Source organism: Podarcis erhardii, assembly GCF_964252035.2.
Source record: "Podarcis erhardii genome assembly, chromosome: 3".
NCBI lineage: Eukaryota > Metazoa > Chordata > Lepidosauria > Squamata > Lacertidae > Podarcis > Podarcis erhardii.
In genome coordinates, this window is record NC_138507.1 from 56,115,915 (window position 1) to 56,122,488 (window position 6,574).

Below are 6,574 nucleotides of genomic sequence, written 5' to 3' on the forward strand. Positions count from 1 at the left end.
GGCAGGAAACAAATTTGTAAAGGAATTTATTTATTTTATTTCAGAAATCTTTAAAATATCCATTTAAAGGGGATTTAGTGACAATAGGAATTGGAAGCTGAATTATAATGTATCTTACTGTTTCTTTTTCAATTGTTATTTGCATGATGGCCAGTTAGTTGACATTGCTTTTATTTCCTAAAACAGGCAACATACATTCTATTATAATCAATCCAATTGATTATAATTTCTCAAGGTAGCATCCCCAAACAGTGGGCTTTAAAATTTCAGGAGTGGCCTGTGAAACACCAAAATTTGGTGTATCTCCCTCCCCCCATCTTGTCTTCCCTTCTTGTGGCCATGCTCCCTGCAGCACCCTCTCAGCTCAGCACCCAATGCGGGCGAACTGGTTGCACTCCACTAAATCTGTCCTGCCCAAAGTCTCAAATAATATTTTACACTTTCATTTAAAAACAACAACCAGAGACTTCCGGGATAGCGCGAACGGGGTAATGGCGGATTCCCTCTGAGCTCCGGAGGGAATCGGCTCCGCCAAGGACGGGTCTTGCCGTGCCGGCGACACGGGGACCCTTAGAAACCGCAGGCGCTGAAGCCTGCGGACATGGAGTCTCGGTGGGCACCTTAAGCGCCCTCCCCGACCCGCGAAGAGCCTTTTTAAAGGCTACGGAGTGGACCGGAGAGTGGCGTGGTGCTGAGAGTCGATCGCTGCCTTGGCGGAGTGAAGCCGCGAGCCATGACCGGAGAGCGCTATCTTTCTTCCTGAAATTCAGACTGAAACAAATAACCCGTGAGTAGAAGGAAATTTTGGCACTAAAATTTCTATACCTAAAATTGAGTACGACCGGGGGTGTGTTAAAAGGAAGTCCGCACTCCCCCCCCCCCACAGAAAGATTCAAAGCAAGGAGAGGAGCACTAAGGCGGAAAAGACTTTGGTGTTTAAATAGACACTCTCATGAATTGGATTATAAGTCTTTGTGCTGGAGTGGAAAAGAGTAGAATTTCGGAAGCTTTTCTTTTTTGGTAATCCCCCCCCCCTTGGACCCGGGAGCGCCCTGCGTGTGAGCCCGAGGAAAAAGAACAAAGAGTTTGACAGCTGACAAAGGAGCTGTCAAACGAGTGGAAAAGATTTGGAACTTTGTTGCTAGTCCCTTTTTGGGTTAAAAGAGCTACATTTATAACTGAACTTTTAGAAACAAAGTGATAGGGAACAACAAAGTAGCAGGGAACAACAGTAACGGATTGTTGGAATAGGATCATGATGGAAATCCCCCTGGAGGGAACTAAAGATATTGCAATGGCTGCAGAAGAGAAACTGTGGGCAGAGATTCAAAGGATGTTTTTTCTCGTGGGAACTTTACAAGAGCAAAGTACTACAATGAGTAAACAACTGGAGACTTTTGGTCTGGAACTGGACATCTCTGCCAATGATACAAAACTGATGGAAAAAAACTCTGCAGCTGCAGAGGATGAGATAACTTTGGAACTGGGGGAAAAGAAAGAGGAAGAAGGAGAGGATTTTCAGGTGGAAAAAATCAACCAAAAGCCGGCAACCTTTGGAAACAAAGGAAACAAAGGAAATGACAAGTGGATCGCAAATCTGCAAAAGGAGAGAGAGAGAAAGGAAGAAGTCCCTGAAATAACAGGAACACTGGACTATATAAGAGCAAACAAGCATGATTGGGACTTCTTCATCTGGTTGGAGTATGAGAGATTGAGCGGTCCTGAGCAGAAACTGACATTGACTGATTTGGAAGGAAAAAAACATGAGGGGCTGGTGACAGAACCTCTTCAAAAAGAGAGAGCCAACAAAACGGACTACCAACAAAACTGGTGGAGAGAGACTAACTGGGGCTTAAGAGCCTCTGATGTGAGAAACCCGGGCTAAAACAGCCAACTTATTGGGACATCGGTTTGGGAAGGGACAGAACCGGGGCAGGGAGGGAGGGGAGAGTAGAATAGTTGAAATCTGAGATTTAGAATCGCTATATTATGATTCTTGGTGTAATATGAGAAGGGAGAAATTTATGGGAGAAAACTTAGGCCGTCCTTAGAGAAATGACTAATTGTGTAAAGTTATAAATTAAATTGGGTTAAGTGTATGAGATAAACTTTAAGAAAAGATAAGAAATATTTAAGGGACGAGAGAAATAACTTGCTGAGATAATTGAATTGAATTGAGTTTATTACGGTCATAGACCAGAGAAATTGCTGAGATAATCAACGAAATTGGAATGTGGGAGGGAGGGTGCGGGGAAGTCAATGAAAGAAGGTAATGAAAGTAAGGTGATGAAGTTATGCATGTTTTGTTTTGTCTTTATATGTTTGTTTGTTTGTTAAAAAAATTAAAAACCCAATAAAAATTTATATATAAAAAAAAAAAAAAACAACAACCAGAGCTCTGCTTTTACTAGTTCGCAGAGCCTGTGTGAATCTTTTTATTACATCCAAGCTGAACTGGGGCCTTAGCTAATCCGTAAGCCTATAACAGTGACTAAGACTGCATATTAGCTGGCATATAATAGTTCATCTGAGGTCATTGTGAGAAGAAATGCCATCCTCCCAATTAGCTGCCTAATTCCCCTGAACAGCGGTTGAGAATATTTGTGCTTTGTGTTCTGGTCATCTGGTCTTCTTGTTAACTGCCTTGCTCCCTCAACTGATTGGAAACAGGCTCCTTGGTTCAGCAGTCAGTACAAAGGAAGATGGCCTCATGCATCATCAAAAAGAAGGAATGGATCATCCAAAAGGACCAAAGAGGACACAGATTTGTAAAATAATAAAATAAAATAAAAATAAAATGAATGCACATACTTATGTACATGCATAGATGCAAAATTTGCATTGATATGTTGCTGTTTCAAATTCATTTGTGTATTTTGCAGTGTACGTTTGTGCATTGAGTTGCCTCAAGACTTTTTAGCAATAGGCATTTAACAGGTGGTGATGATCTCAACAGGGACGATACCTTTGGCTTCAAAGATGTAAACAACTATAACCTTTATTAAGCCCGATGGCTCAGGAAACTGCTCTGCATAACAGCTGCGGCATAAGGTGCATAGGACAGGCAGGTTTCTCTACCAACTTAGAAATGTTGCAATAACTGGGCCCCATGCTGTCATGTGACAGCAGTGAAAGTGGTTCAAAATCTAATGGATCTCCTAATGGATTCCCAGCCAGCTCAGCCCCTGTCCCTTCCTACTCTTGGAATATCACCATTTCAGGACTTTTTGCTGGCAGCTTCTGATGAGAATCTCTGCAGTAGCCTCCCAGCTGTCTGCATGGGCAGCGAGCAAAAGGGGTGGTCAGCACCAGAAGGCCAGATCATCCAGGAGAGCTGGGCAGGGGGACACCTCCACAGTTTCCAGTACCACACCGTTTCCATACCCACACACAGTTGAGTAGGTTGCATTGCTCTGCAAACCACATTTCATATTTCTGTGCGCTATATTTGCTAGTTATGCACTTTTATTATTCTCTGTGCTGGAAATCTTTAAGCTGCAAATGGTCATTTTAGGATATTGTGTTTTTAATTATTGTTTTATCCAGCAAACCACCTAGAGAACAATGCTACTGGGTGGCTTTCTAAGAGCTGAGTAAATAAAAATGAATAGATAAACATCAGTGTCAGCATCAGCTTATGGGTATTACTTGTCTGCTACAAGCTCTTCTTGCACTTTTTCCTGACGCCACCCTCGGGTGTCTTGCAATTCTTCTAGAGAAATTTCCTCATCCCTGGCAGGGTGTCAACTGCTGCTCTTTAGCCATAGTAGTTTGTGAAGGCCAGTAAACATGTTTAGACACCATTTAACAGATAAAAGCAGCTTTAGTTAACGGATATGTGTGTACATGCAGCTGAGGAGAGTCTGCCCAGATATGAGTGACAATGGCCTTTGGACTACAGGCCATGTGACAACTCCATTTGCCTAATTAGTGAATTCTTTACATACTCTTTATTTTCCCAAGTCCAGTGTTGGGCAATATCTTTATTAGGACTCACGAAAATGTCACAAAATAGTTTCCAGGCTTTTGAGCTTTCCAGAACTTTGGTTGTGAGCCTACTGAGTCTATGTGGGATGCTGGCTCCAGCAACCTTTCAGGAGAAGAGAGAAGATGTAACTCTTCTTCTGGGCATTTGAAGGGAATTTATTGTGATGCTTCTTGCTGTGTCTGCATTCTTACTTTATTTTTGAGGTATTAGGGAATAATAATAATAATAATAATAATAATAATAATAATAATAATACACAAATTGGATTGGAGAAATGAGAGCGGAAAGGGGTAAATTATGCTGGATCTTGAATTACTGAAGTTTGCCTTTAGGCACAGTGTGAAGATGGAGATTACAGACTGAATTCTGTCTTCATTGTGTGCCTTGCAGGGACTTAACATACATAGACTAATTCAGACTAGAATCTCCATCTTCAGACTGAGTCAAAATGCAGACCTCAAAGCATCAAGAACCAGCCTTTTAAAACCAAAAGCCTTCCTTCTCCTGCTTTGTGCAACATCTCACCTAATAAAGAATTTTGGAGAACCCCAAAACCTTGTTGACTAGTTTTGCAAAACATTTGGGAAGTCCCGAAAAAGTTGTTGACCACCTGAGTGGTTGGGGGTTTCCAATATGGATCAACACTGCTGCCTTTGCTCTTTATTTTCCTTCTCTCCCAGTTAATGGAAAATTAGAGCAGACTTGAGTTTCACAACTTAATTTGCATCTTGTGAGCAATTTCTTCAGAAGAAATGTTCACAGTGTGGGCCAAACTAAACCCACTTTCCTTATAGCCCAGGTTAATCTTATCAAAAGCAACTCAGAACAACCAGAATAATCTCTCTTCAGCAGCCACTAAAATCTTATCTGTGTGATGCAACCTCCAGCTTCAATTAGACTAGAGACAATGGGTTGGATCATAACTTCCCTTTCTATTGCAGTTCCCTGTGCACACACACACAGAGAGAAAAGTTGATTCTTGAGGCATGGGTTGTGGGGTAGAGGGTTGCAGTTGGAAGAAGGAAGTTGTGGGGGGAACTGGGGGAGGGCTGCTCATGCAACAGAATGTTTGGATCCAAGCAACTTTTGAACAGAAAAGTCCATCATCTTGTAAGCGAGGGTTTCCTTCCAGATGTTGCTAGCCGACAACTCCCAACATCTGTAATCTTTGGTCAGACTGCTGCTGGAGCTGATGGCAGTTGTAGTTCAAGAGGGCACCATGCTGGCTGCCCTTGCTGTAAGTCTTTTACTAATAAGAGAAACATTTGGTTTCTGCTTTCCTTGGGATTCCTCTCAGACCCGTTTCCATGAATGTGTCTAACCTTTTTTTAAAAGGCCACTTGCACTAGCAAAAATTGCCACAACATGTGGCAATGAGTTCCACAAGTGTCACATACTATGAAGAGGTCCTTTATTTGTTCTGTCCAGAACTTAACCTGTCAAATATTTCATTGTGTGATCCCAAGTTCGAGGGATATCAGGTATTTTTTTGGTTTGTGTTTGATGCTTTGTAGCACAAAAACCATCAGTATCAGTTGGCAGCACTATGTAGCTCTGAAAAATAGTGTTTGTGTTTAGATTAAAAACCAGAAAGCCCCCTATTACAGGTCAGATCAGAACTTTCCACTTACAGTACTTAGCATACTTTACCCTGGCATTTCTGTAATTTCCTGCTGAGCTCAGAAAGAGGAAGCAGGATTCTCAAAAATGAGATTTTGTTTTGTTATTCAATTAAGTTTTTCCATGGAATCCTGAAATGATGAATCCCAACATTATCTAAACATTATGATACAAAGTGCCAGGAAGTAGAAGGAAAGAGAAAGTCTTTCAGTTCATAAACAACAAACCTCATCAGCAAGTCAGGTGAAATGGCTGGATTTTTATATGCTGAAACCCAGTAGTGAAAAGGCTTTTTGTTAATTAGCTACACTGGAAACCAAATGTTGTTGAAAGACTAGGAGAAAAATATTAGAATAATTAAACTCAGGCTCAACGTGTTACTTCAGGTAAATATAAATAAAAAGTGATAGTGAATTCATTAGGCTGACAAATTCTTAAGGTCCAATATTATATCTATGTCTGAAAATACTGGGGAAATGGATCAATATAAATCTTATGACAGCACGCCCACCCAAATAATAATCCATGGCATCATACTCCATCAAATGCCTGGGAGAAGAAGACCATTTTAACCTGGTACCAAAAAGATATTGGTGTTTGTGCCAGGTAGTTTTCTGAGTAGAGCATTCCATATTTATACAGTGGAACCTCCATTTTTGATCATCTCAGAAGCCAAACGTTTCAGAACCCAAACAGTGAAAACCCGGAAGTAATTGCTTCCGTTTTCAAATGCGCCTCAGAAATCAAATGGCTTCCAAGGCACGTTTCTCAATTTTCTCAATTGAGTTTGCTGACGGCCCATTGCGCCTTGGTTGTCTAATGGGAAGTCGAACGGTCTTCCGGAATGGATTACGTTCGACAACCAAGGCTCCACTGTAATTATGTATCTACTTTCTACCATCACTGGAATCCAATGTACCAAACATTGTATCAAACTTTTAGATAGCAGTGTTCGACTGAAAGAAG